This window comes from Neolamprologus multifasciatus, chromosome 4 (genome assembly GCF_963576455.1).
Source record: "Neolamprologus multifasciatus chromosome 4, fNeoMul1.2, whole genome shotgun sequence".
Taxonomy (NCBI): domain Eukaryota; kingdom Metazoa; phylum Chordata; class Actinopteri; order Cichliformes; family Cichlidae; genus Neolamprologus; species Neolamprologus multifasciatus.
In genome coordinates this window covers 17,403,589-17,411,979 of record NC_140442.1, presented here as the reverse complement: position 1 = coordinate 17,411,979, position 8,391 = coordinate 17,403,589, and the positions used below count along the sequence as shown (strand labels likewise).

The 8,391-nt window shown below is 38.0% G+C and overlaps 1 pseudogene across 1 annotated transcript; it reads right to left on the bottom strand.

Moving 5' to 3' along the window:
- Positions 1-276: 276 nt before the first annotated feature.
- On the bottom strand, positions 277-3,406 carry LOC146520208 (uncharacterized; annotated as a pseudogene). The gene is made up of 2 exons (XR_014873761.1): positions 2,945-3,406; positions 277-2,022 (listed from the first exon to the last, which is right to left on the bottom strand). The product of XR_014873761.1 is annotated as an uncharacterized LOC146520208 (transcript).
- Positions 3,407-8,391: the final 4,985 nt, after the last annotated feature.

Here is an 8,391-nt window from a genome sequence, read left to right as displayed (position 1 = left end):
TTGGTCTGTTATCAATGCCTCATTCTGCTCCTTGACTCTAATTATAATTAAAGCCTTGTTACTTCTCTTATTGTCTGCCACATATCTTATCTGCTGTTTTTTATACAATATGTTGTGAAACATGAAAGTCCTGCAACAAACAGTCCCAGGTGGATTTGAATCAAGTGAATTGTGTTGGTTTTAGGTCAGCAGGTCTCCAGGAAATTTGTATTATTGAAAACATTAATTATTATATCAAATACGACTTTTGAGTCAAGACAGTTATGACACATCACAAAATGACCATCACACACGAAAATATATTTTATTGAACACTATTTTCAAAATTACAGAAATAATCAAAACCATCAGTGAAACAGACTCTTACTCAACATATGTGTCATTTATCCATCAGAGTAATTGTGCATTCTCCTCAATAATTTGGACTTTCATTACAAGTAGATTTTCTGAGATTTATAAAACAAATCCATAAAGTCAAAAGTCAAATTAAGCACATGGAGGCAAAGCCTGCAAGAGAACAACTCCTGTTATTCAGATAGTTGTGTCAAAATGTAGCTGTCTGATTCTCGGGGTATGGGGTCAGAATAATATCCCACCAGCAGTTCTGGTTATAAGTGGTTGTAATTTGCTTTGCTTTTTATCCCACACTAAATTCACTGTATAATGAATAAATCCATGTTAATGAAAGTTGTGAAATCAGAGAGGATGTGATTTTAATTTAAAACTTACATGATTTTTTTAATTGGAATAATCAAAAAAAACACGGCCAAGATGTGTTTGTAGACGACTTGGCGAAGCAGTATGAGTTGTTGCACTTCTACACTCTGCACTATAATGAAGTATATTATACTTAATAAGACCAGATTATTGCAGTGCATTCAATTTTATTTTGTTTTTATATAATATTTGTTATTTATAAGTACATTTTTCTTATTGAAAAACATGTAAAAATTCCTTTCTCAATGTTTTTCCGGGTCATGAACGGATTAATGGCATTTCAATTCATGTCAGTGGGGAAAATTGATTTGACATAAAAATGATTTGACTTATTAGCTCCGTCACGAAACAAATTAAAGTCGTGAGACAAGGCACCACTGTATATAATAAGAAAGACTGAAAAAAATAATTGTTAAAAAACAACAACAGAATAAACACTGAACCCGGTTTTTCTCATTGCATCTGTCTCTTCGTGAGAGAGATGTGTAATGCCAAGGATCAGAGTTGTACGTGTCCAGGACGACAGAGTCACCATTTTCCCTGCTCTCTGGGATATTGACCACAACATAACTTTGTGTGTTGTTTCTTGGTGCTGGCTGACGTCTGTTGTTGCGTTTGTGAGAGGAATATTTTTCTGGGATTACAATAAACAACAACAGTCCAACACAAGCGAGGTCCCCCCACATGTTTCTTATCTCTGATAGCTGGGAGTCATGAACTCTGTTTCTGAGAGCCAGTGAGTTGATGTTATCGAGATGCAAGGAAAACTTTCTCAACACTCTAAGAAGGCAGGTAGTGACCCGATATGTATGTTGTGGATCATACTCTGTCCCTCGAGCTTCATATGTCTCATAATGCTGTGTGATATAGACTTGGTCTATTGTCCGTACTGCCTTGCGCCCCCTGACTCTAATTATAATGCGAGCCCTGTTACTTTCCTCAATGTCCGACTCCACGACATAATCTGGAAGTTCCAGTGATGCATCTTGGTAGATGTTACCGACAGTGTAGTATCGATATCCCCTCGGCAGTGGGTCTAACAGCTGTTCATCGTTGCGATAATGATGTGAGCCATAATCACCACGGTTTGGGTCAAAGGTCAGCAGGATGATGTTGTTATTGTCAAAGTCAATTGTGGTAGCAAACCAGTGGAGCAAGCAGAGGCTGTACTCGGGCACAGACTGGCCAAAGCCTACTGACCTCAGATCAATGATTGAGTTGAGCGCTCGTCTTACAGCTGACACAGAGCTGAAGGTCAGGAGGAGAGCCACACAGCAGCTCATCATTCTTCCAAACATCTTCATCCTGGAGAGATTTAAGAAGTCACTGTTTTTATTGTTCATACATACTTTATATTCTGACATTTGTTACATGTTTTTGACCAGTGAAGCATCAAATGATTATGTAATGACTGCATATTGTGATTAACAGATTATTAATGATTAAGACAGCTTTAAATGTATTCCTAGTTTATAATTTGATAGTCATTCAGCCACACAAACTCTGAAACAGGTTTGACTTGTTTGTCTCCTCTCTGGTTTATACCATCCATAAATCCATAAAATTTTGTTTTCTTCAATTGAAGTCAAAAGTTACTTTTTAAATATTAGAGTTTACTTTTAATTAAGAGATTGTTAAGAGAGGCTTGTTAGTGAGAAATGTTGTTTTATCAAACAGCTTTAACTTTGTGACATAAAGAGAGAAAATCACACTAATAACGTGTATCTGTAACTTGTTGGCTGAAGCCTCCTGTCAGCTTCAGATAAATAACAGGGAAGGATCGCTCAACACTTAGTTTACAGAGGATTAATTAAACAAAGCAAACTAAATACACTTCTTCTTTAACAAAGAAGTGAAGCATATTTTATAGCCATGACCAAACATGCTTTTATTTTCCCCACTTATTCATTACACTTTTGTTAACCCAGAGTTTTATGTTGTCAGGTTTGGCTCTGGTTTCATGATATTCACCTCTCCCTTTCTCAGAAAGTTAAACTAATTATATTGTTTAAAACTGTAATACTGTAGACTAATAGATAATTTTTTATGTGAATGAGTATGCTTGTAATTTAAGAGAAGGCGGACTAAGTGCAATGTAATTGACTCCATATTAAACTCACTTCACTGTATCTTGAAATGTAGAATAAATGCTGCATTAGAGTCGAGGGTAAAGTCATGTGAGTGAAAATACGTAAAAATGAATCCACCAGGAAACAAGAGAACGTACCTGTGTACGTCTGCTGCTCGTTTGAGTGAGGACAGTTGTAGCGTTTTGTGTTTCCTGGTAAATGAAACCAGAGCAATAAGCTCCGCTAGTCTTCAAGAGGAAGTTTGATAATCCAGCTGTTTAGATGAAGCTAACAAAGAGTAACACCAGTAGTAGTTTAACAGTCACGTAAATGCAGATTATTGATCTGTTTACGAGCAGGTTTAGGTCCAAAGTTTGAATATGGACGTGTCTGCCCGACTGCAGGGTGAGAGATTGTAGTAGTGCCTGTAATCTAGAAGCTGGTTACAAATGAATTTCAAATAGTGTACAGATGTATTTAATGGCAGCGTTTTCTAGTATGATTTGTTTGGTAATTCAGGTTTTCATCATTTAAAGGTGTTCTATCATTGCTGTCATCATATAATCATATATCTTTCTGCTGTCATATGTAGAAAGATGTGATTGTGTTACAACTCAAACTTTTTTTCCCAAAGATTTATTTATTGCTTTTCCAAAAGTATTTTAAACAAGGAAGACAGAGAAAAATAAAATAAAATAAAATAAAATAAAGGAGGAAATTGATAAAAATATAACTCAAACTTTTAGTTTCATTAAATCAAACTTTAACTAAAAGTTTGCGTCATTTTTTATTTGAATGTTTTTACTAAAACATCAGAGGTCAGAGGTCACATTTTCTAGAAGTCTTGTAAATGCAATGACTAATTCCACTAGGATTTTATCATTGATACCAGGAGGCTAAGAGGTAACGCTAGCTGCCACCAGTAGTTTTCCTTTAAAAAAAAAAAAAAAAAGGTCCTTCTTTTATCAAACTAAGATGTTTAATGGGAGAACTTTATGCGCTGTCGATCCACTGCAGTCTACTCAGCAGTGATTTAAAATGTCTTTCAGTCTTGTCTTTGATTAAATATTATTCATGAGCTGCACTTTTTCACTGGACTGCACTTTTTAGACGAAAAATTAAAAAAAACCTGTGACGCACAATGCCCACAATGAATCTATGCTTCCTTCAACAGCTGTAAGGATCACTGTCAGTAATTCTGCCCTATAGAAATCGTGTCAGCAGGGTTAAACTGGATTTGCCTGCACCAGCTGGTCCACTGAGCCCATTTGTTTGTTCTATGAAATCTGTGAGACACAAAGGAAAAAATGTAAATGTTGGCATAGATGTATTTAAATGAATGTCTACAATAGATCAAAGTCAATACTTTAGCAGTGAGTGACGCCATAGAGCTTTATTAAGGACTAAAATAGTTATTTCTTTTGTTATATGAATCCACCTTTAATTGTGCAGCATCACGCAATTGTGAGGACGAGTTCGTTTTTCAGGTATTTGCTGTTTGCTTACTTGCTGTTCAATGTCACCAAAGAGCTCAGAGTTAGGGTGTTACTAAGCACAGCATCTGAAACTGTCAAAATAATGTTACAGGATTATGTGTGGTTATGTTACATGTGGTTGCCACATGATCAGAAGGTCGGGGGTTCGAATCCACTGAACGGCTACCCTGAGGTACCCCTGAGCAAGATACCGTGCCTACACACTGCTCCCTGCGTGCCTGCTTAGTGGCTGCCCACTGCTTCACTGAGTGAATGAGTCAAATGTGGATAAAGTAATTTCCCCACGGGGATCAATACAGCATACATTATTATTTAATTATCTGCTATAGAAATTCATCTTTTCCCCCCAAAAAACTGATTCTGTTTATTTGCTTTTAAACACTGACAAAATGTTAGTTAGTTAGTTTGTTTGTTGCAATAATATCGTATCATGAGAGACCTATTGTGATGTCATATTGTGGGGTGTCTGGTGATTCCCACATCTACTTACTAGGGGTGCAACGATACTCGTATCGATATTGAACCGTTCGATACAGTGCTTTCGGTTCGGTACGCATATGTATCGAACAATACAAAATTTTTAATTTATTTTATCAACTTTCCTTCTGACGGTGCTGTCTGTGTTGAGCGCTCAGTGGATCTGCGCTTGACAGTGCAGCCTAGGCGGAGTAGTCGAACGCAGATTCACTGAGCACAGCGCAAGCTAGCAGACAGAAGTTAAGCTCTCCTTGCAACATGGCAAATTGAACCTCCCCCACCCTCATTCAGATCTGGCGTTTGGAACTATTTTGGTTTTCATGTGAAGTATGTCCCTGAAGGTAAGCGTGTCATGGACTAAAGTAAAACAGTATGTTGGATGTGCCAGCAATGCTCAATTACATGGGTGGGAACTAGTGTGTTAGCGCAGTTAGCTCGTTAACGTGTTGGCCGTCCAGCCCCACACACGGGGCGATCCGCGGTAGCTCGTTAACGGAGATTTGCCGTGTTGTGGCGTTAACGTCATTTCAATGAGATTTACGCTGACAGCACTAGTGGGAACACAACGAATATGACTGCACATTTATGCTGACATCATCCTAGTGCAAAGACAAGTGGAAGCAGAGAAAAACAACAAGCAGGCATGCTACAAACTTTACCCGAGTCATTTAGACAGCCGTTAGCACACGATTCTCCTTATGGGGACCTGATATGTTTAATATGCTGCTGAGAATATAGCCCAGAAGAAGCGTATAGTATAGCTTTTATTTTGGAAAGAGCCATTTCTCTGTAATAAACTCTCTTTTCCAAAGATGAGTGATTCCTCAATCAGATACAGGGCTCGCAAAATCGCTAGCCAGACGTCCAGGGGCTAGCGATTTTTCCAGTCGGGCTACCAAAATCTCTCTGCCCTGCCCGTCGGCCTATCGTAGGAAGGAAAAATCTATGTCAATGCTTTTGCATTCTTTCAGAAATGTAGCTGGGTAATTATGTCATTGGCATCGGTGAGCCACTGTCAATATGTGACATATTGAAATCGCGTTTGAATTTGCGCTTGTTTTTTGCTTTCACTTTGCAATCGTGCGAACTGTGTATAGAGAGCGACAGTACTGATTGGTGAGTGATGATAATTTGCGCACCAATTCCTCTGACATCGTCTTATCAATCATTAGCTTACTATGCAAACATGACAAGTGAAATCTCCCGCAGCAAGCTTAAACATGTGAGAGGTTGATCGCGCAGAGAATCGCTGAGCATTAAGTGAGTGCGTGTGTCAAAGCAGCAGGATATATATTTTAGTTCTGCTGAGCCAAATAAGACAGGTCAGGGTGAAGAAGTGACAGCCAAAGAAAAGCTTACCACAAAACGGAAAAGTTATGACAAATCAGACTATAAGGCAAAAAGAAAGTGCAGCTTTATGGTTTCATGGACAAAAGAATTTCTGTGGCTGCAATATGACGAGCTAAATAACCAGGGCTGCACATAAGTGGTCTGCAGGTGCGCATTCGCTGTCAAAATAAAAAACGTGCACAAGATAAGAAGTTGCAACGTGTGTTTGCGTACATAAGATTTTCTGGAGGAGGACAGACATTTGTTTAGAACTCTTAAAGATGTCGAAGAAGCTCCTTTAAGCAATTACTGTGATGTACCTCCGCCTCCAAAGAAATGTCAGAAGGAGTCCGAACCACAAAAGAAGCGCGTATTCTCGGAAAAGTGGTTGCAGGAGGTGAGCTGGCTTCAAACAAATGATGAACGCACAGAGATATGGTGCAGAATGTGCCGTGAAAATTTAATAAATGACAAATTAAAAAGGCATGAACTTTTTTTTTTTGTATCGAAAAAATATCGAACCGTGACACCAAAGTATCGAACTGAACCGAACCGTGAATTTTGTGTATCGTTGCACCCCTACTACTTACCAGAGTGTCTTCTAATAAAGAAGGTTAGAAATGAAGCTTTGAAACTTTGAATAGTTAGTATTTAGAGAATTCAGTCAGCTCTTATTATGACACCAAAAGGGGGCAGATCTAGAGAAATTTTCTTAGGGTGGCAAATGGAGAAATCAAGTAGGGTGGCAAAATCAAAGCCTTTTTTTTTTTTTTACACATATGCAGGTGTTACATTCTGTAATATGCGAGGTTTCAGACGTCACCAGTGATCCCACTCTCCCTGCTTTATACAGAGAGCGTCTGCCTTTTCAACTCGCTGTGAATGCCTACTAGTTAAACTGTGTGTGCAAAGCTGAGGTTAGCTGAGTAGGGTTTGTTGTATTGAGTTATTCTTCCTCCCTTCCTCAAGACTCATTTACTTATCTAAAATGCCCTTTGTGTGTGTATGTAACATTGCCCAGTGGCTTGCTGTGCACAGCCCTCATGGTTTTCAGTTATACAATTGGTAATAAAATCCCTGTTTCTGTTAGATTCCTGTGTAAGAGCTGTTACTCTCCCCCTGGCCCCTAGCAGAGGGGGTCGTAACAGTCTAAATGTGCAGAAAGCATTTGTAGAACTTGAACCTAAATGAAAGTAAGAATGAGCCAGCAAAAGAGTCCAGGGTCAGAGATGTAGTAGAGTCTCCAATGTCGAAGCTTACGAATAAATTTTAAATAGAGTGTACATGTTTTTAATGGCACTGTTTTCTGGTACCATTTGTTTGGTAATTCAGGTTTTCTTTGATCCATTTAATGTTGTTCTATAGTTACCATCATACTATAAAACTTTTGAGATCATTCATATGTAGAAAGATGTGATTGTGTTACAACTCAACCCTTTTTTTTATTGTCATCATTTATCAAACTAAGATATTTTATGGCAGAACTTCAAACACTCCACATGCACCCGATACTGATTGTCTTCCAGCTATAATTTTGATTAAATATTAGTCATACACTGCACAAAAACCCTTTGATGCACTTACTGTAATACCCACAATGAATCTATGCTTCTTCAGCCATCACATCTCTGTGTTTTGAAAGTCCTTCAACAGCTGCAAGAAAACAATGTCAGTATTTCTGCCTTCTAGAAATCGTGTCAGCAGGGTTGAATAAACTGGATTTGCCTGCACAAGCTGGTCCCCCGAGTCCATTTGTTTGTTCTATGAAATCTGTGAGACACAAAGAAAACAATGCAAATGTTGGCATAGACGTATTTAAATGAATGTCTACATTAGATCAAAGTCAATACTTTAGCAGTGAGTGACGCCATAGAGCTTTATTAAGGACTAAAATAGTTATTTCTTTTGTTATATGAATCCACCTTTAATTGTGCAGCATCACACAATTGTGAGGACGAGTTCGTTTTTCAGGTATTTGCTGTTTGCTTACTTGCTGTTAAATGTCATCAAAGAGCTCAGAGTTAGGGTGTTACTAAGCACAGCATCTGAAACTGTCAAAATAATGTTACAGGATTAAACCTCGTTTAACCGTAAGCTTTACAACAGTCCTCATGAAACATCTTCAAGCTGTGAAACTTCACTGTAGGTCAGCTTTTCTGTTATTTAATTATCTGCTATAGAAATTCGTCTTTTTCCCCAAGAAATTTGATTCTGTTATTTTGTTTTTAAGCACTGACAAAATGTTAGTTAGTTTCTTTGTATCATGAGTGACATTGAGATGTCATATTGTGGGGTTTCTATTG